This window comes from Danio rerio, chromosome 6 (genome assembly GCF_049306965.1).
Source record: "Danio rerio strain Tuebingen ecotype United States chromosome 6, GRCz12tu, whole genome shotgun sequence".
Taxonomy (NCBI): domain Eukaryota; kingdom Metazoa; phylum Chordata; class Actinopteri; order Cypriniformes; family Danionidae; genus Danio; species Danio rerio.
In genome coordinates, this window is record NC_133181.1 from 45,903,574 (window position 1) to 45,926,495 (window position 22,922).

A 22,922-nucleotide genomic window follows, 5' to 3' on the forward strand; every position below is an offset into this window, starting at 1 on the left:
ATTCATTTGTTTAATAAAATCTTTTGTAACATAAATGCCTTTACTTGACTGGAGACACTGATGATGAGATTGTTTTGTGCTCAATTTTTTTTCGAAATGAATTGCACTGTAAAATACATTTGAATTGAAACACTATTTCACAATATTGCTGTTTTGTCATATTTTTGACAAAATAACATGATCAAATGATTTCTGATCCTGAAAGATTTTCCTGAAATCTATTACTGAAAGTTACTAAAGTTTTAACTGCTAGTGCATTCATTAAAATATGTAAAAGAATAAGCGATCATACTGATTTTATTGTATTATAAATTATTCAAAACTTCTTACCAAAAATTAGATAAAACTAAAGTGGTTTGAAGGATTGTAGCAATAATGGATTGTCGCCAAGTTATTCTAATTCTAAATATGCCTGACAAGGTATATATATATATATATATATATATATATATATATATATATATATATATATATATATATATATATATATATATTTTTTTTTTTTTTTTTTTTTTTTTTTCGGCTTAGTTTTTTTTTATTTATCAGTTGGCATTTCTGTGTGGAGGTTGCATGTGCTCCGTTTTCCTCGACAGTCCAAAGACATATGGTACAGGTGAATTGGGTAAGCTGATTTGTCTGTGAAATCCAGCGCAAAACATGTGCTGGATAAGTTAGCGGTTCATTCCGCTGTGGCGACCTTGGCTTAATAAAAGGACAAAGCCGAAAAGAAAATGAATGAAAAAATGTGTAAAAAATAATTCTGCAACTGTGTTATGTCACTGTGCTTGCTGCAGACATGTGCGGCAGCAAAATTCCTTGATTATTACACTGAAATGAGTAATACTTTTTCGTTTTCTTTCAGTCTTAGTACACAATGTAACTACAGAACAGCCAAATTTGAAATAGAAAAATGTAGTGTTTTTTGAGCAAATGCTAATGGTCTAATCAAATTCAATGATCTATGCTAAGCTAAGCTAAAAGTATACTACCGCTGGACGAGGAGATCAGTTGGCTGGATTCAAAAATGGCAAAATTCAACTGTTTAACTCTGGGCTGGAGGACCTGTAAAAGGAGCCTACTGTCAAAAAACAGGAATGTTCCTTCAACCAATAACATATATAATATGTTTAGAGATAAAATCATCTTTGATGCAGATGTTACATGCACAATTAGCCATTTAGTTTTCTCCATAAATGTATGCTGCCCAACTGAAATAAAACAATGTTTTGAGACTTGAATTGATTTTTTTTTTTAATCTTGATATTTCAATTGTCTTGCTTAAAAAGGATGTTGACTCATCAGGTGGAGGCCAGTCTGCCATTAAAGGGACAGTTCATCCAAAAATGAAAATTTAATCACTATTTCCTGACCCTATGAGTGGTTCCAGATCTTTATGCGTTTCTTTATTCTGCTGAACACAAAAGAAGATAATTTGAAGAACGCTAAAAGCCTGTAATTAAATATTATATACAAATAAAAATATTTAATTACATGTTCAACAGAAGAAAGAAAATCAAACAGTTAAGTAAAGGGTGAGTAAATTAATTTTCACTTTTGAGTGAACAATAAAAAGATAAATTTCTCCGGGTAAAATATTTAAACCAATATATTTATGGTTTTCAGATTTAAATGGTCCTGTTTAATTTATATAATTTTGAATCGTGTTAATGAAAGGAAGTAAAATAATTTATTTATAATGTCTATGCATTAATGAACAGCTTAAATCTAATTATTTGCACAAAACTGATTTTTATTCACTAAAATAGTCTTTTTTCCACACTTTGAGTTTCCTCTTGTCACTTCCTCTTGTTACTTCCTAGTGGATGTTGTTGCACCACTTTTTGGTCATATTTTCCCATTTGTTCCTTTTTGTCATTCATATAAGCGCTCTCTGAGGATTTTTAAAGTTCTGACATGTGTTTCTCTGCCATGTGCACTTTTGGTATTCATGTGTTTCACTTTCGGTGTGTATTTTATGTGTTCATGCACGGTATATCTAATTGAAAATGAGATCAACCATTTCTCTCTGTCTGCAGATGATGCCAGGAAAAAAATCTTGAGAAAAAACAAGCACCACACCATCTGAAGATCTTCATGCTAGAAGGATCCTAACACTAGATGATGGAATTACCATTGATGCACTGAAGGTAAGGCTTTGGTACATTTTTGACCAGTCTTCTACAAATGACTGCTAAGTTGTTCGCTTTTGGACAGAGACTTGATAAAGCTCGGAAAATAGTTGAATTTGCAGTGACAATCTCATTTGTAGGATCTCAGCCTCCAGAGAAAATTCCACGGCCTGTGTCTTCGGCTAAATAATACTGGTTTAAAAGACTAAACTGTGTTAAATCCATAGGGGGGATTATCTGTACTCAGTGAATTCCTCTCCTAATTTGTGCTCCGTTTCCAGACTTTTGGCGTTCAAAATGTTTAATCCTATTTGCTCCACTACATTGACGTATTTTCATGGCTTTGATTTCTGGTAGGTCCGAGTGGACTACACAAGCAGATAGTGAGAATCTCTTGAACAGAGGCACAGAGTGGTTTCATTGGCGGCAAAAATGGCCCTTCTGATAGAAAGGAACTAGCTGAAAGGATCTGGTAAGGATTTCTCATTTATTTGTAAAATTGTTGAGAATATACTGTAATAATCTTGTGATGGTTATAGCCAATGACACACATGCTTTACTTGATTTGCTGTAGTTTCAAGGTAATTTGAGCAGTAAGGAATTTGATGAAATTCATTTGCTTTAAAAAATGCAATCCATTTTCAGTTTTATTTATAGTGGAAACATTTATTTTATTTTATTTTTTACTCTTTAAAATTTAGCCAGAATATTTAAAATTTTTTGAAAATATTTAAAGCACTGAAAAAAGAAACTAGAAATCGTCAAAGTCTTTTGGCGGGGTTTCAGTGCACATTTGGGATGTTACTAGATAAATCCCTACAAGTTAGTATTAATTACGTTTTTCCCCATAATTTCTATACTTCTTTTATGCTTCTGTTTGAGACCAGCATGGTCCTCTTTGATGAGGATTGTATTTAGGGAGCCGTTATATCTGCAGGTGTAATATTAGTCAAATCCACAAGTTTGATTTGCTTTATACAACTCAAGCAATGTCATAATTTGTGTAACTCTTTATACATTGCAAATCGTGTCAAAGGAGCTTTACAGAGAAAACAGGCTAAAATCAAATATCAAGTTTCATCAATGCTAAATAACTTCATCAAGCACATTCACCTTTACAGGCTGCTGATTATGCTCTATGTTTGGTTCATGATGATTCATTTGAGGTCCATATAAAGGTCGGTCACTGTTATAGAATGTGATTCACTGTGTGGGCAGCTCTACTAACCCCAACTATAAGCAAGCCAAAGATGACAGACATGCATTTCTAAGTTGCTGTAAAAAAAATATACTGTTTGGATCCTTAAAATATGCAAAGACTCTTCTATGGCAATGCAAATGCTGTATATGGCTCATAAAAAGTTTACAACAGATTGTTTTGTTGCTTTAAATAACATGATAATATGCTGTGCTGTTTTAAGAACTGTAACATACACACTCAAGTTTATACAGCTTTTACAATGGACACATATTTTCACTAAACCTAAGCCTACAGATAATCCTAAACCACAGAGTAAACTTAATGCATTTTTACATTTTCAGATAAACATCATTTTGTATTTTTAATGACCACCGCTTCCTCAAAGTAAATCTCATGTTTTACTATCCCTGTGGGGACGTTTAGTTCTCATAATGTAAGCAAAACATAGTCGCACATTGTCTTTAAATATAGTAATAATGTTTGTAAAGAGTTTTACAGGAGATCAAGGTCTTTTGTATAGATTAGTCCATGTCTCCACAAGGCAGACAAACTTTTTTTTTTTTTTTTGAGAGGTACCAGGCAGAGACTGCCGAAGCAGAAAAGTGAAATCATTAAGCCCAAATGGGTTTGTCCAAAGAATGAGTGAACCCCTAATTAGCTGAAGTACCTCTGACCCGACCAGAAATAAGCAAAGAATCAGCTCAAGATACGAAGACAAAGGCAAACACAGTTCTGCCACACACACACTCAGTTTTAATTCAACCAAGAATGCTCATAATTAGCCGTTCTCATTCCTCGGATATTTAGGAGGACTGCTTTGAAATGGTGACGGGACATGATCCTGTCTACGGGTTTTAACGTCATGATCAACGTTCAAGCTCACGATTCCCTTTGAGACTGAAAACGTCTCAGCATGTTTTGATAGAACAGTCATAATTAATATTATTTAAACTTAAACCATACTGCATCTGATCAGAAACTTCTGATTAACCAATGAATGTGTAAAAATGTCAATGTTTTAAATATTATCATGTTTTTACTGCACTTACCACTTTTTAATAACGAAAATATACATAAACACACCTAAAAATAAATAAAAATAAAATAAATTAAGAGGTATAAAAATTCTTCCTTCCTCATTTTTTTAATACTCACATATTCAAATTTTGGTTCTTCCAAAACTTTTAAAGAAAAACTGGGACCAGTAAAGCATTTACCACTTTGTAACGTTTCCATTCCTTTTCAGAACACTTAAAAGACATTTAGGGACTAAAGACACCAAGTGTGGAAGTGTTTCAGATCTAATTCTGTCCCATTCATTCTGGAAGTAAGTATTTAGTGAGCAACAGTAAGGGGAATTCGTTGTTGCATTTCAAGATTCAAAATGCGCCACACATTCTCTGTTGGAGACAGGTCGGGACTGCAGGCAGGCCAGTCAAGTACCTGTATCCTCATCCTCCGCAGCCAGGACTTTGTAATGTGTACAGAATGTGGTTTTGCATTGTGTTGTTGAAACATGAGTTTCCCTGAAAAAGAAGAAAGCATATTGTGCTCCAAAATCTCTATGTACTTTGCAGCATTAATGTTGCCATCACAGAAGTGTAGGTTACCTTTGCCAAGGGCACTGACACAACCCCATACTATGCAGACCCTGGCTTTTGGACTTGTTGCTGGTAACAGTCTGGATGATCTTTTTCTTTTTTGGTCCAGAGCACACGGTGTCTGATTCATCTGAATACTGATTCATCTGACCACAGTACATGTTTTCACTGTGTGATGGTCCATCCCAGATGCCTCTGAGCCTAGAGAAGTCACCAGCACTTCTGGACACTGTTAACATAGGGCTTTCTTTTGGCGCAGTACAGTTTGAATTTGCATTTGTAACTACATATTGTGGTACTTGATAAAGGTTTGCCAAAGTAGTCCTGAGCTCATGTGGTGATATCGCTTATAGATGAATGACGATTCTTGATGCAGTGCCACCTGAGGGATCGGAGATCACAGTTGTTCAGCTTCTGCCCTTGTCCTTTACGTACTGAATTCCTCCAGATTCCTTGAATCTTTTAAATATTTTACGCACTGTTGAAGGTGAAATATCCAAATGTCTTCCTATCTTTCTTTGAGGAACATTATTTTTAAAACATTTCAACAATTTTTTCATCTATTTGTTGGCAAACTGGCGATCCACACAACCCCATACCATGAAAAACCCTGGCTTTTGGACTTGTTGCTGGTAACAGTCTGGATGATCCTTTTCTTCTTTGATCCAGAGCACAGAGCATCAATTTCTCTCCTGAATATACCTGAAATACTGATTCATCATGTTTTCACTGTGTGATGGTTCATCCCAGATGCCTCTGAGCCACTGTTAACTGTTAACATAGGGCTTCATTTAGGCACAGTACAGTTTTAACTGGCATTTGTGGATGTAACTACATATTGTGGTACTTGATAAAGGTTTGTCAAAGTAGTCCTGAGCCCAAGTGGTGATATCGCTTATAGATGAATGACGATTCTTGATGCAGTGCCACCTAAGGGATCAGAGATCATGGCTGTTCAGCTTAGGCTTCTGCACTTGTCCTTTACGTACTGAAATTCCTCCAGATTCCTTGAATCTTTTAAATATGTTATGTTGAAGGTGAAATATCCAAATGTCTTCCTATCTTTCTTTAAAGAATATTATTATTAAAACATTTCAATAATTTTCTCATGTATTTGTTGGCAAACTTGCGATCCTCTGCCCATCTTTGCTTCTGAAGGACAAGACCTTTCTTGGATGCTGCTATTGTACCAAATCATAATTACAATCACCTGATGACATCAGCTGTTTTAAATCACATCATTATTTAACCAATCTACCTGATTACTAGCCCTAAACTTCTTCTGTTCTAACTTTTTTTAATGTGTTGCAAGAACCAGAATTGGAATACGTGTTTAAGTCATAGTAAATTTAGAAACTACTAATTGTTTTACATTGTATTATGAATAATGCTCATATATAGTTTTTTTTAATACTGAGGAGAAAGTTTATTTGGAAATATCATTGTAAGAAATGTATACAAAACATATGATGTCAAAACTTTCAGTATTCACCACTTGAAAATGGAGCTGAATTAATTTCTCAACCAAAAAATCATTTTGTGACCCATTCTGAATTAAATGCATTATTACTCGTTGCATGGCAGCACTGTACTTATTGTTTCAGCAAGACAGCCCTGCAAATGTTTTCCACAAACAGATGACTTTAAATACCATCAGATTTGAGCTCCACGTGCGAATGGCTTGCTGTTGTCTGCTTGGCTGCTTGGTGGTTGGGTTGACCTTTCAAACTGCGATGCTTCAGGACTCTGTCCGTGTGCATACACAACTCTGGCTTTGTGTAGCAGCTCCAGGAGATGATGAGGCTTGAGGCACTGTACTCTGTCAAAACCTAGACAGCAGAAAAAGAGCTTTTGTTCTGAGAAAAAAAAATGCAACTGGCCTGTTTCTGAGAAGTTGTGTGTATTGGTTTGCTAGCAGGTTTGTCGAGTTGAGTTAAATGTACATTCAAAAGTTTTGAGTTTAAAACGATATTTAAAATGCTAACTCATTGTCACGTGCAAGGAGTCTTTCATAATATAAAAGCCTGTAGCGTATTTAGTTGGTTAAAAGTATGTCGTTTTGAGTATACAGTAGCAGGGCTGTAATGTTGTCGTTTGGAAGGCATATTATTACACAAATGAGTTTTTTGGCTTTTATTTGGAAATGAGTATCTGTTGTTTTACATTCATTGTATTATAGGATATGCTATGTAAACATATATTAATGTTTTAGTCAAATTTAGAGACAATAAATATGCCAGAATCATATTTTGAAATGAAATGCTAAATCGGTGTTTCTAGTTTTAATGTGCAAGTCTGTGCTTGTATTGCAAATGTAATTTTTAAGATTTTAAACGCATGTTAAATATTTATTGTCTTTTCAATGGATCATATTTTATTTGCAGCCCTTTAAAACATGCAAAAGCCTATATGCATTTAATGTCTGTTTTTACTAGATGAATTGTTAGTTACAATGAGGTTTCATTAGTTAATGTATTTATTAACCTCAACTACTAATGAACAATACTTGTACAGCATTTACTAACCCTTTTGCTTTGTTGGGGATGTTTTCATTCGTTCTGGGGTGATTTTCAGTCTTAATTTGGCCATAATGTTTTCTTTGTTTCAACTAGCAGAATGATTTTTGGTGAAAAATTTTATTTGGACACATATTTTGAAAAATGCTTTGAAATTACAAAAAAAAAAAAAAAAAAAAAAAAACTCAAGGATACACTCTGGGCAAATGTACTACCCTTTTGTTATAATAGTGATGAAAACATTCATTCAAATAAACTGCTGTAAACATGCATCAGATTAATATTTAAATTATCATTGTTATTATTATTATTTTTATTATTATTATTTTTTTTTTTTGCATAAATCGGTAAATCAACCTCAGTCCTGATCAAAACTACTAAATTGTTCATAAAATCACAGGATTTGATGTATATAGTAAAAACCAGAGCTCTTTTACAACATATACTTAGTGCAAGAAAGACTACAACAATAAATTGGATGAGGCCACACCCTCCAACACAGTGGTGGAAAAACTTGAATCAATATATAGAATGGAATATACGACTGCTTTACTTCAATTGAAATTGGATATTTTTAAACAAAGATGGGCATCTGTTACTATATCTGAACATGGCAACAGGACAGCTGTTTCCTTCGAAATTTGACAAACAGTGTATGTGTCTTTTTGCAATTTGTTTTATTTACTGGTAGCATTACTTGTTGTTAATAATAATAATAATAATAATAATAATAATAATAATAATAATAATAATAATAATAATAAAATAATAATAATAGTATTATTATTATTATTATTATTATTATTATTATTATTATTATTTTAAGAACTGCTGCTGTCACTAACTGTATAGTTCCGTAAAACGAATAAAAATAAAGTAAAAAAAAACACAGGATTTAAACTCTTTAATTGCTGAGTTCACAAATAATGTCACTGATTTGGTAAAATATAAACGCACAAAATTACTTATTTTCAATATAGAAAAATAGGACAAAAGGTAGTAAATTTAAACAGTACACAGGGGTTAATCATAATTTAACATTATATAATGCATTTTTAACATCCAAATTCATGCTTGTTAATTCACAGTGAGTTAACATGAACTAACATGAACAAATACTGTAATAAGTGTATTGTTCATTATTTGGTCATGTTAGTAAAAGCATTAACTAACATTAACTAAAACAACATTTTTGTAAAGTGTTATCGAATTGTTGATTTAAAGCATTCATATTATATTTTTCAGTTTAACCCAAATTATATCAGATCAGCAGCTCAATACACGATTTTAAAATTAAAACTTTGAATGGCACACAGACTGAGAAAGTTTCATCTTATAAATCTTTAGGTGTCTGTCTTGATGGTAAGGTTCATATTGATAGCCTTTAAAAAAAAAACTGAGACCAAAATTAGGTTTTTATTTTCGTTTAAAAAAATGGTTTGCAGTTTGAAAACTTTTAGTTGAGAGTACACTTCTATCATATTGGATTATGGAGATATACTTTATATTCACGCACCTCTGAATGTTTTTAAAAATGTGGATATTGTTTACCAGAGTGCCTTAAAATTTGTCCCTGGTTCAAGTACATGCACACATGACTGTAATTTATATAAAATGAAAGACTGGACCTCATTACAATTAAGGAGAAAACAACATTTCCTAGTTTTTATTATTTTAAGCATTAGTTGGTAAATTGCCACAGTATTTACAGTTGAAGTCAGATTTATTAGCACCCTTTTGAATTTTTTCTTTCTCTTTTAAATATTTCCCAGATGATGTTTACTGTAACAGAGCGGGGAAATTTTACGCAGTATGTCTGATAATATATATATTTTTTTTCTGGAGAAAGTCTTATTTATTTTTATTTCAGCTGGAATAAAAGCAGTTTTTAATTATTTTTTTTTAAAACCATTTTAAGGTCAAAATTATTAGCCACTTAAAGTTCAGTATTTTTTTCTCGACAGTCTACAGAACAAACCATGGTAATACAATAACTTGCTTAATAACCCTAACCTAGTTAAGCCTTTAAATGTCACTTTAAGCAGTTTAGAAGTGTCTTGAAAAATATCTAGTCAAATATTATGTACTGTCATTATGGCAAAGATAAAAGTAATCAGTTATTAGAGATGAGTCATTAAAACTATGTTTAGAAATGTGGTGAAAAAATCTTCTCCACGTTAAACAGAAATTGGGCAAAAAAAATAAACAGGGGGCGAATAATTCTGACTTCAACTGTTGTTTGTTGGAGTACTGTTCAAATACTTACAATACCTGATCAGCAGATATACTCTTACTTAAGATGCCATTTTTTCACACAGAGTTAGGTCGATCTGCATTCTCTAAATATGTTCCAAAATATATGGAATGAGCTTCAAGATAAACTACATACCATTTCTTGCTATTTTAAAGACTGTCAGTTTAGAACAGTGGGCATGTTTTAATAATTGAGTATGGTTGATATTATTTTTTGCATGTGTTTATGTATTGTGATGTACTGTAATTTTTTTTTTTTTTGTAACTCTGTCCTATGCTGCCTGTCTTGACCGGGACGTCTTGGTAGAAGACTTTCTTCTGGAGAAAGTCTTATTTGTTTTATTTCAGTTAGAATAAAAGCAGTTATTAATTTAAAAAAAAATTTTTGGGACAAAATTATTAGCCCCTTTAAGCTAATTCTTTTGATGATCCACAGAACAAACCATCGTTATACAATAACTTGACTAATTACCCTTTATTTTAATAAAATAAAATCTAGTAAAATATTATTTACTGTCATCATGGAAAAGATAAAATGAATCAGTTATTAGAAATTTGTTTTTAAAACAATTATGCTCAGAAATGTGCTGAAACAATCTTCCCAGAACAGAACAGAAATTGGGGGAAAAAATAAACAGGGGCGCTAATAATTCAGGGGGGCTAATTATTCTGACTTCAACTGTATATATATTGCAGAAATATAAATTAAAAGTATTAAAAACTTTGGAATTAACATAATTTAATTAAATTCTTAAATCCCTTTTGATTTGTGGCTGACAACTGCATATGCTTATGAAAAAGATTCAGTTCCAAATGTGTGTTTGAAATGGGGAGAAAAAAATCTGACACCAACCTTGAAAATTTACAATTAATTATTATTTTTTATAGCTATATTAGATTTTTTTCCCCTAATGGCTTTAAACAAAACATTTTTTGAGTTTTATCACTAGAAATGTGTGTTGCTCTCCTGTCTTAAATACATTATTAACGCTAAAAAGTGTTTTTTTATGTTGAATGTTTCATAATGATTGAATATAGCATCAGTCTTACATGAACGGAATGAGGTTTAATCTTACTTTAGTCTGTGAAGAATCCTCTCACTGGCATTGGCCTCATTACTATCTATGATCTGCCGATCTGCAGGATAATCTTAGATTTGTGAGCAGCGTATTGTGTACTTTCACAAGAGTGACTAATTGTCTTTTATTTCTATGTGTGTCTCACTATAAAGTCATCATTCATGCTGTTTTTGGCCTGTGTGGCCTCTCTGACCTCTGACACCGTGACAAATATTTGTGCTCTCAACACCCACATTATGGTACACTGTGTATTCAGTTTGGCCCTGGCCCTCCCAAATTGTCATAATCGTGCCGTACTGGACTTTTAATGAATTTATATCAGACTTGACTTGGGACAGTAGCCCAGCTGCACACATAAGCAGCATTGTCTGTCATTTAAGCAAGTGCATTTTTGTAGTCTCTTGTAAATCGTCCAGTGTTGCCCATTCTGGTTTGACGCTGGAACATTCTTGTTAATGCCTCTTGCCACAGGCCCAAAAGCACATTGCACGAATGTGGCTGGAGAAAAAGTCACTCTTTTGTCTCTGATCCCATATCTTCATCATGGCCCTTTATGCGTAATGTGAATGTCTCTTCACTAGAGGCAAATGCTAATTCACCAGCCTCAGGCTTACATCTAATCAGTAAGTGCAGGCTAGCAGCACACACATACACACAAAGAAATAAACACTTTGTGTATAGTATAATCTCCATTTCAAAATTGTGTTCATGCTTTTGGTTGCTTAAAAGCAATTCCACCCATAAACCATGCTTAAAAGCCATACTACTTTAATGTTTCCAATAACCTTTGTGAAAATAGAAAGTCAAAATAGAGGTGAACTTGTGTTCTGTTATAATTCAGAGTGGAAACGGAGCATACTTATTCTGACTTGTGCTTATTAAAATATGTAAAACATGATCATAATCGGTTTTATTATTTTTATAATACATTTAAACCTTTTTGTGTTACTTACAACTGGGTAAAACCTAGTGGTTTGAACTTTGAAGCATTGTGGTAAAGCGTAAAGACATTAATTCATTCATTTTCCTTCGGCTTAGTCCCTTTATTCATCAGGGGTTGCCACAGCAGAATGAGCCACCAACTTATCTAGCATGTGTTTTACATATCGGCCACCTTTCCAGCTGCAACCCAGTACTGGGAAACACCCATACACACTCATTCACATACATACACAATGGCCAATTTCTCCAATTCACCTAAAGCGCATGTCTGTGGACTGTGGGCGAAACCTACACGAACACAGGGAGAACATGCAAACTCCACACAGAAATGCCAACTGACCCAGCCGGGACCTTCTTGCTGTGAGGCGATAGTGCTAACCTCTGAGCCTTTGTGTCGTCAACATCAAGACAATGAATTAGTATTTTGTGGCTGTACCGTGATGCTTGAATAATCTTTCAAATGTTTGTTGTAAATATGCCTCTTTTACAAGATGTAAGATAAGCTTTTGGTGTCTCCAGAATGTGTCTGTAAATTTTCAGCTCAAAATACCTATCAGATTATTTATTATAGCCTCTACAATTTGTCCATTTTGGTGCATGAGTATACTGTAGCTGTTTTTGTAGCTGTTTTTGTTTTTGTCTGCTTCTTATGATGCATTACTACAGATAAACAGCAGTCAGTGACAGAGACAGACATTCATAAAGCTGAAATACAGCTCATTAGTCAAAACTACTAAGTAAGTTTATTTCATATATTTGTGGCAGAGTCTATTCAAGCCTTTCTGATATGATGAGTCTCACAAAATGCCGTTTGCAGTATACACACACACACACACACACACACACACACACACACACACACACACACACACACACTAGCGTTTACTGACACCATGCGGCTGGGGTGATAATAGCGGTTAAGAATTACATATAAATTTTTCTGTCTTTATTACAAACATGCTCTGTTTTAAAATTGTTTTAAGTGTATAACACTTATAAAAATCACAGAGTTAGAGGGGATATTTTAATCCCAGTTTATTTGCAAAAATGGGTGGGTGGGGAAACTGCACTCCTCTGTCACGTTGTGGTGGGCCTCAAAATCACTAGGATTTGGGTCCTATTTTAACGACAGGAAATTTAAAAAAAGAGACTTGTTGGGTTCATATCAATCTAATATGACAGTACACACACTATACATACGGACAGTTCTGTTCAAACAGCTTACAAAAGTTGATTTTCATCATAGGTGCCCATTAACATCTCACTGCATGTGAAAAAAAGACAATTTAAAACACACTCCCTGTGTTAAGAACAACACAACGGATAAGTTAAAAGAACACAAATTGTGTTTCTTTGGGTTGTTCAAGTCTAGTAAAGTATTTATATAAACTCATTATAAACATTTCATTTTTTAGGCTGTGCCTAAAGGCGATAGTTCACCCAAAAACTTAAATCCTGTCATAATTTACTCCCCCTTACTTGCTACAAACCTTTGTCTTTCTATCTTATGTTAAACACAAAAGAACATATACTATGGAAGTCAATGAGTACATTTAAGTGGACACCAATAATCTGAAAACAAATTTTAATATGAATAAGACAATACTCTGGTTAAGATTCTACCATGTTACCAGGTCATAATCTAACAAATCAGAAATTAAATCAAGATATGTGGATTATGCCGATTTAAGAGGCATTATTGAAGTTACAGACATGTCAACATCTTAATCAAACTATTACCGTCATGTAGGACTTTTCGCCATATTTTGCAACAGGGTAGTCTACACATATACACATACGGCTGTTAGACACTATTCTCTGCACCTATTGAGTCAGTGACGGACCACAGGTAACATTTGGATGTTACATTGACTGAAAATGCTGACGGGATAATGTGAGTCTACTTTGATTTAATCTTTTATTTGTTGTCAAAATAATAAATACATTGATTAAAAATTGAATTGTAAATTACATTGTGAAAATTTAAAGCTACTAACTTTTTTTTTTTTACTTTTATTGTTTTAGAAAAATGTGATAGATATATGCTGTATTAGTAACCAAATACCAACAAATGAACACCCACCCCATCCCAACAGAGCCATAAAAATATACACAGTTGAAGTCAGAATTATTCACCCCCATTGAAATTTTTTTCTTTTTTAAATGTTGCCCAAATGATGTTTAACAGAAAATTTTCACAGTATGTCTGATAATGTTTTTTCTTCTGCACTGTAAAAAATGCAGGGTTCCTCAAAATGTTATGTTGTTCCAAGTCAATTTGATTAAGTTAACTTAAAACTTTTAACAAATTTATGTTGATTGAACATAAAAAATGTAGTTGTCCCAATGAAACCTCAAGAATTGGGTTGTTTCAACTCATTTTAAATCAGTAGTTTGAACAAGCAAAAAAAAAAAAAATTTTTTTTTCTTTGAGTGCATGTGGAGAAAGTCTTATTTGTTTTATTTCAGCTAGATTAAAAGCAGTTTTTAATTTTTTAATTTTAAGGTCAATATTATCAGCCCCTTTAAGCTATTTCTTCCAATAGTCTACAGAACAAACCATTGTTATACAATAACTTGCCTAATTACCCTAACATGCCTAGTTAACCCAATTAACCTAGTTAAGCCCTTAAATGTCACTTTAAGCTGTATAGAAGTGTCTTGAAAAATATCTAGTAAAATATATTTTACTGTCATCATGGCAAAGATAAAATAGATCAGTTATTAGAAATGAGTTATTAAACTATGATGTTTAGAAATGTGTTGAAAAAGTCTTCTCTCCGTTAAACAGAAATTGGGGAAAAGTAAACAGGAGGGCTTTTGACTTCAACTGTGTATACATGCAAAAAACATAATAATAGTGATAAAATAATAATAAAAAATCAATATTTTACATAATAAATATATATCAAGACAATGACTGTTCAACACATATACATTCCAATGAAAGTGAAAAATATATCAAATAGGTCATAACAAACACAGTGCACATATAAACACAGTCAACTGTTAAATACTTACACATGATCACATTGTTTGGTGTTATTCAGTTCTCAGTCCATTCTTATCTAAAAAATGAAGGACGAATTCCTAAATCTTGTAAAATATGTGCATTTTTTGTTTGATTGAGTAAGTTAGTCTTTCCATTGCCAAACAAGAGGACATTTCCTTAATCCAGAGTGACAAAGATGTACCATGAATACTTTTCCAGTGAATGGCAATCAGGCGCTTCGCATGCAATAGACACAGGTTTACAAACTTCTGTTCATATGTTTTCAGAGATAAAGCAGATGGAAAAAGATCAAGAATACAAATTTTAGGTCAAACAGGGATTTCTTTATGGATAGTTTTAGAGATTACATCGAATAAATATTCCTAAAGCAACTAATTTGAGTTTATTTCAATGTTTCTGAATGAGTTTTACCATATAAATGTCATAGTTTTGTGTTTGACCCATTCACGTTTTCTTTCATGTATGTGCACATGCACCATTCAAGCTCACACACATTCATGAATGCACACATACAAACCCTCTCTCATCCATACAAAGTGGCTGTTGTCTTAAACAAGCTGGATGTTGGTCATGCACATTTGTGTGTGGTTCAGATCATTTTTCTCTCCCCACTTTCACCATTTGAAGTGAAGCACATCAGTCTTTGAACTTTGACCCCCTAACTGATCTTTTATGGTCTTAATGGACATAAAAGTTTTATTTTACTATAAACTTATGGCTACAGATCATTTAATGTCAGCAAAGTATGGCATATAAAGGATAGTGTTTGTTTTTCTTTTTTTTCTTTTGTTTCAGGCTGTGCGTAGCTCTTTTCAAGCATTTTTCTTTGCGTTGCATTATTTTAGTTGTGACTTAGCTGTGAAAATCAAAACTTAGGACTACATAAACATCAGAAAATAAATGAAAATGTGTTTTTAATATGGTGATAATGTACTGTGAATTAGGTGTCTCTGTATTGTAAAATGCACACAATATTATTGCATTTAACTTTGTTAGAAAAACCCTACAATTCAAGTTTTTAAAGCAAAAACATATAGATGTGTGTGATTTTTATATGTAATTGTTCTATTCTCTATCTATGTTAATACTGGAACATAATTTTTGTTAGAAAATGTAATCCAATTATGGCAATGTCAGAAGTCCAATATTTTTGGAGAGAGGTGCATGAATACCATGTAAAGATATTGCAGACCCAGTATGACTTTTGCCAAGCTTATGCATAATTGGTGACCCCTATCCCTAAGAAGCCTCATGAATAAGGCCAAATCACAGTAAATACAGAGCTGTATCATGCTAGGCAGACGGGTGATTGTAAAAAAACTGAAAATCTTCCAGTAGTTCTCCGATCTTCAAGTGGATCTCACAGTTAGGACGAATGTCAGCTTTTGAAAAACTCCCCTACACTTTCAAGCCCTGGCTGGGTCAGTTGGTGTTTCTGTGTGGAGTTCCTATGTTCTCCCTGTGTTCGAGTGGGTTTCCTCCATGTGCTCCGGATTCCCCCACAAGTCCAAGGACTACCCTTAAATGACCACATTTTGCCAACTGTCGCCCACATTTGTCTTCTGTTATTTGGGCCAAATTTACCATTTTCCACATAGGCCACTTTAGGCTCACATTCAAATGACATTTTGCCATAAGTGCCAAATCTTTGCTTTAAATAGCCCATATATTAATTGTAATCTTTGGCCCCCTTTTACCATTGTACAGGTGGGCCACTTCAGGCTCACATTCATTTTGTCTGGGATAAAGGAAGACCACAAGTAGTGCATAACTGCCTAAAGTGGCCCACATTCATTTGCTATCTGGTTACTTATTCCCTGCCCTTAATCCCTACCATTACTGTAAATTATTCAAAAGATCAGAGGGAAATAACAATTGGATAACAATCATGTAGAAGTGCATAAACCTAACCGTAAGCATAAACAATAAACAAATCCTGATTACTTAATTCTGATTTCTGAGCAAAACAAATTCTTTTAAGCTGAAGAGTGGCAACCGTTTCAGTCAGCCATTTATGAAAAGTAGATGGTAGAATGGACTTCCAATCTATCAAGATCACTCTTTTAGCCACCACCATACACAACATTATAGACATTTGCTGATTATGTGACCATGCTAGTAAGGATCAGAGCGTAAATATCAGCTCTTCTTTAATGCAGTTGCAACTATGATATAGATTTATTTTTATAGCAAAATAAGAACAAATAAGAATTAATACTGTGAGTTATATCTCAAAGTGATTTGAGTGTCTTCGTTTGGTTTCTAGATAATATTATTGAACAAAATCAAGATTATGTGAAGAAGATTTTGCACACCATTTGCTGGGAATGCTTTGTCAGTCTTTAACCAAATCTTTGTCCCCTTCTACCAAATCACATGACTCAGACTGACAGGCTTTTACTACAAAGCTTTAATTAAATCCAAAGTCCTTATGGGTTGCTTTTGGTTCCCTTTTCCTAGTTTGTACACTCAAATCTATTTATTTATTAGCTGCTTGTTCAACCTACTTATTTAAAATAAGCTGAATCAACACAATTCTAGATTTGTTTTTGTGACAACCTAATTGTTTTATGTTTAATCCACTTAAATTTGTAAAAACAATTTAGTTAACTTAATCCAGGGGTGTCCAAATTTGGTCATGGAGGGACAATGTCCTGGAGAGTTAAGTTCCAATCCTAATTAAACACAGCTGATCCAGGTATTCAAGCTCTTACTAGATATACTAGAAACGTCCTGGCAGGTGTGTTGAAGCAAGTTGGAGATGAACTTAGCTGCACCTGCCCTCCAGGACCAAGTTTGGACACCCCTGACTTATTCGATCAACATCAAGGAATTGCGTGGAACCCATCATTTCTTATAGTGCAGTTTTATAAGGCTGTCCCACGTTTATCCAGTAAAATCTTTAAGGAATTGATGAATCCAATTGAACGCATTTTGATAGACCTTAAAATAGACCCAAATTAAGGCGTATCACACATGCTTTTGCTGTAACAATTTGCTGTACTTTGCTAGTTCATAGAACGCATATTCCAGACCCCCTATCCCCAAGGCATCTCAAGAATTTTTTTCCAATAATAATTACTGAGCTGGACTTTATCAGACCCTCTTTTCATTGAGTGGGAACTTTAGACTTATAGATGGTTTGCTTTGTTCAGAAACAGAGACATCATTTGTTTCAGTTTTTAAAATGGATTTCACTTTCACAGGGCAACATTTCAAAATTGCATGAAAATGATTTATATATATATATATATATATATATATATATATATATATATATATATATATATATATATATATATATATAAGTCATCTTCATGCAATTTGATTGAATATATATATTGCTTTATTAGGTTCATCTTAAGTCAGACACCATGTTGATGCATGCACACACACACACACACACACGCACATACACACACACACACACACACACACACACACACACACACACACACACGCACACACACACACAATGATAAATTATCAGGAAAACATAATTATACACCAAAAAGTGTGTAAATAATAAGGTAATATGCCACATAAATACACAAAAATATACACACATATGATAACTTAAAGACAATAAGTGTTGTTTTATAAATATATTTCGGGAGGAGCATGCATCGACGTTTCAGCCATTCTAACACATCAATTGGGGGGGTTGAGCATTCTGGGGCTGGGCCAGACACTTCACTCGAACCCCAATGTCTCTCTCTTTCCTGATAAGGGGAATGACACAAGTTGGTGGGGGGGGGGGGGGGGGGGGGGGTGCTTTTCCGAGCTTAGAGGGATCTCCTTGGACAGCATGCCAAATATGCTTCATCTGTAACTGTGAAATCATGAAAAATATTAAAAAAGCAAGCAGAAGGGAAAAATAAGTAAATAACATAAATAAATCTAAACAATTATACAAAGAAAAAAATGCAATTAAGATAAAGGTGTTTCTTTAATTTATTTTAGAAAAGGGCTCCAGATTTTCTGGAAATCTTCAGGCTTTTGTTTTATTGTGAACCGATTTTTCCATTCTAAGAGCATGTAAAAAATCAGAAACCCATTGCTGATAAGAAGAGGTAGCTGCTGACTTCCAATTCATAAGAATAAGTCGTCTTGCCAGTAAAGTTGCAAAGGCTACACTATCAGCCTATAATGAATTTAATTGAACATATTCTGTCAGGAAACAGTGCTGTTAAGGGGTTTAAGTCTTTTCATAAAAAAAAAGCAGAAAAACACCTGAAGACTTTCCCCCAAAATCAGAAAGTTTCAAACAAGACCAGATATGTTATTATTTTAAAAATATTTCCCAAGTGTTGTTTAACAGTGTTATTTTCCCAACATAGTCAAAGCAAGGTGAATCGGCCTTCAGCTACTGTGCCCCTCGCTGCTGGATTCAGCTTCCAGAAATGATCAGATGTGCTCCAACATTAGGCACATTCAAATCAAGGCTGAAAACACATCTGTTTAGCTGTGCCTTTACTAAAATGAGCACTGAGCTACGTCCAACAGATCACGCTATTATGTTTTTCTTTTCTTTTTCATTTTTTTAAACCCTGTTTTAACACATTTTAATCTGTTTATTATTATCTATTATTATTTCTATTTTTTTGTATTTTATACATGTCTCTTTTATTCCTGTTTATGTAAAGCACTTTGAATTACCACTGTGTATGAAATGTAGTATATAAATAAACTTTCTTACCTTACCATATATTTCTAAAGGAGACTACCAACATTAAGCTTACACTTGTTTAGAAAAAATGTTACTTTTTTTATTCTTCCCCCAAAAAAGACTTCATCCAGAAGAAAAATTATTATAGGAAATACTGTGAAAATTCCATTTCGATTTGAAATGATAATGATAAATGATAATTTCTAATGCAGTTAGAGCAAGAGTCAAGGCTTCTTCAGGACAGAGGAAAAACAATTACACAGTATTTTAAGACGAAGAGGCGCACCTTTGTTTTCAGATGCATTAACTAATGGGCTCACTCACAGAACCACATAGTGCTCCTTTTATGTACTGTTATGAATTATAAATATTGCTTAGTTTACTTTTTGGGTTGAATTGCTTCCTTATATGAACCAACCGCTCCAGAGTTCATTCAGGCTATTTAAGATTGATTATTTTGCTGTGGATCGAAGCATTTTGTCAATGAATGAATTGATTTTAGGAGCCACTACATTTTCACAGAACAGTTAGAAAAGGAGAAAGAAAAAAAGCAGTAACATGAGCCTGAAGCTCTTGTGCAGATGCACAGATAATAATTACCTCTTATTTTTATTTAATAAACTTAATATATTTGTATATAAAGTAGTGTTACTCAGTTGTTTTATACGAACATCTACTTGTAATCAACAAACACCCAATATAATTGGACTTCAAGCCTCAAGTCGTCACCAAAATGTCACTAATTCCTCAAGGACATGGGTGACTATTGACTTTCACCTCCTTCAGCCACTCTCCTGTGGAAAGATGATAAAACTGCTCAAAATTCCTGAATCCCTCTATAGATGCAGTAGCTGTAGGCATTCAGAGAATACTGCTTCTCTTCAGCAGCAACTCTTTATTGAAGTCAAAGGTTTTGAGCTGACGAAGGATAGTACCAGATAGTGAGAGTAAAGAAAAGCACAAAGACTTTCCCTTATGTTATGAAAAAAAAATAGAAGAGAGTTCTGATATGACTACAGATTTAAGGCCTAGAGGACATGACTGTCTGTGGGATGCACACGTGACTGATATTTTGAAGTGTGACTATCTTTAAATACTAATGCACACATGTATACGCATGCACTGTGTGAAATATCAGCCATTTCCTTTTATTAATTGGAAAAACAGTGCAAAATATAATAAAGTGCCATGATATAATATAAAATAGCCAACTGTTACCACTTGTGTATGTTCAATCAATCATTCATTCACTTCAGCTTAGGCCCTTTATTTTCTCAGGGATCACCACAGCGGAATGAACCACCAACTATGTTTACACCAGAATATGTTTACAAAGCTAGCGGATACCCTTCCAACCGCAACTTAGTACTGGGAAACTGGCATACACATTCAGTCATACTCATACGCTACAGACAATTTAGTTTATTCAATTCACCTATAGCGCATGTCTTTGGACTATGGGGGAAACTGGAGCACCCAGAATTGGGATAACCACTGAGCCACCGTGCCACCTTCAATCAATCAACAAACCTTATTTATTTAGTATCTTGCTTAAACCAAAGGGCTGCCCAAAGTGCTTTACAGCAACAAAACAAAATTACACATTAATTACAAATTAATTACAAATTAAAACATTATAAATAGTGGACTGCTTGATCAATACAGGAATATCAATAAAGCTTTAAAGCAATTAAAAGGTGGAAAAAGTTACTCAAAAGCTGTGCTGAATAAGTTTGGCTTTAAAGCAACACTCACTTTTTTAAAGAAATGGCTAATTTTGCAAGTCACCTTGAGTTAAACATCTGAGTTTTACGATTATTGAATCTATTCCGCCAGTCTCTGTGTCACCAGATGTCAAGGGAGCGAAGACAAGAGGTTGGATCCAAATGCAATTTTTAATGAAAAAGATTATTCGTGCAGGCAAAAACAAATGAGGTCACAAAACAAGAACTCAGAAATCAAGAAGGGCATCGAAAAATCCAAAAACAAAGCGATGATCAAAGTACAAAAAGTTACAAAACAATCATCAAAACATAACTAGAAAAACTAAACAGGACGACATTCACTGAAACCATACAGGTACTGACAAACAAAGATTCCGCATTGACTGGTGTGTGCAATGTGTATCAATAGTCCAAACAATTGATGATGACGATATTCAGCTGTGTGTGATTAATGGTGACTGGTTTGTGCAAAGGCATGCTGGGATATGTAGTTCATGAATGACATGTGTAGTATGCCAGCGATCTTTCAGAAACAGATTGCTGGTTATGTGACACTCTGGGTCTGGCTGGAGCACTTTTAGCTAAGCTTAGCATAAATAATTGAATCAGATTAGACAATTAGCATCTCGCTCTAAGTCAAGAAAAGAGTTTCAACAGTGTTCCTATTTAAAACGCAGACCTAGTTACCTAAATGGGGATTATTTTCAGATGCTGCGTAATATAATTTGCTGCAGCCGTGGTACAGCAGCAAAGTTCCTTGGCATATTTCTCAATATGAGTTCTTCACACCTGATTCACACAGGGCTTCAGCGTCAACTCTTGACAGAGGACGTGTCTGAAGTTGGGGCTGACGTGATCATCATAGCAGTGCCAGCCAATGAAATTAGTCAGCAATTGGCTACTGTCTGAGCTGCGATATTTGCATTCAGCGATCTTAATGACGCTTGAAAAATTAAGAAAGTCCCAACTTCAGCACCGACAGAGCCACAATTGAATTCAGCAATGCTTGACGTCACACATTTAAAGTGAATAGGAATTGTTAAAGCTGATGCCCTGTGTGAATGGGCCCTCAGCGTTCTTGCATCCTTGTGTTCTCGTGTAACGTCATCATTAATCGTCAACGTTCAGTTCCAAAACTCAAGACCAAAAAAAAAAAATGGAGGAGATGTGAAAGTCACCGGATGCATTCTTGATATTCAGGATACATCGATGCAGATTTGAGCACTGAACTCACTCGAGAAGTCCCAGAAGTCATTGCTGTGGAATAAAGGAGGTGGGAAGCGCAGCATTTATTCATTTTCTTTTTGGCTTAGTCCTGTTATTAATCTGGGGTTGCCACAGCGGAATGAACCGCCAACATATCCAGCATTTGTTTTACACAGCGGATGCCCTTCCAGGTGCAACGCATCTCTGGGAAACACGCAGAATTTAATATAGGTTTAATATTAGGTTCAGAGATATAACTTATTTGACTTAGGAGTTTCCCTATATGAAATGGTAAAATTAAACATTAACATGAAAATCTTTATGAAGGTATGAACCCATTAAGGGTGTTTATTTGTTGAAATTCATATCAAAATCCGCTTTATTTGTATCGTGCAACATATATTTGTAAGGTCTCTATGCAAAGTATATATTGTGAGAAGGGGACAAACAATAAATCGTTGTATGACTGCTGTAATGTTTAAATACTTTTCTGTTTAAAATGTATAAAGGTCATGTGACCATCAGGAAGAACGCAGCATCCCATTTCTTACTGGACGCATTCTCTGTTCTCACAGTCTCCCGAGTTTGT

General features: G+C 34.1%; 1 protein-coding gene across 1 annotated transcript in view; it reads left to right on the forward strand.

Moving 5' to 3' along the window:
- The window catches only part of mitfa (melanocyte inducing transcription factor a), a 43,415-nt gene that overhangs the window by 7,154 nt on the left and 13,339 nt on the right, over positions 1 to 22,922 (forward strand). Inside the window, 2 exon segments of the mRNA NM_001362262.1 lie at positions 2,037 to 2,147; positions 2,487 to 2,601. The gene's annotated coding sequence lies outside the window, so the exon portion shown is untranslated.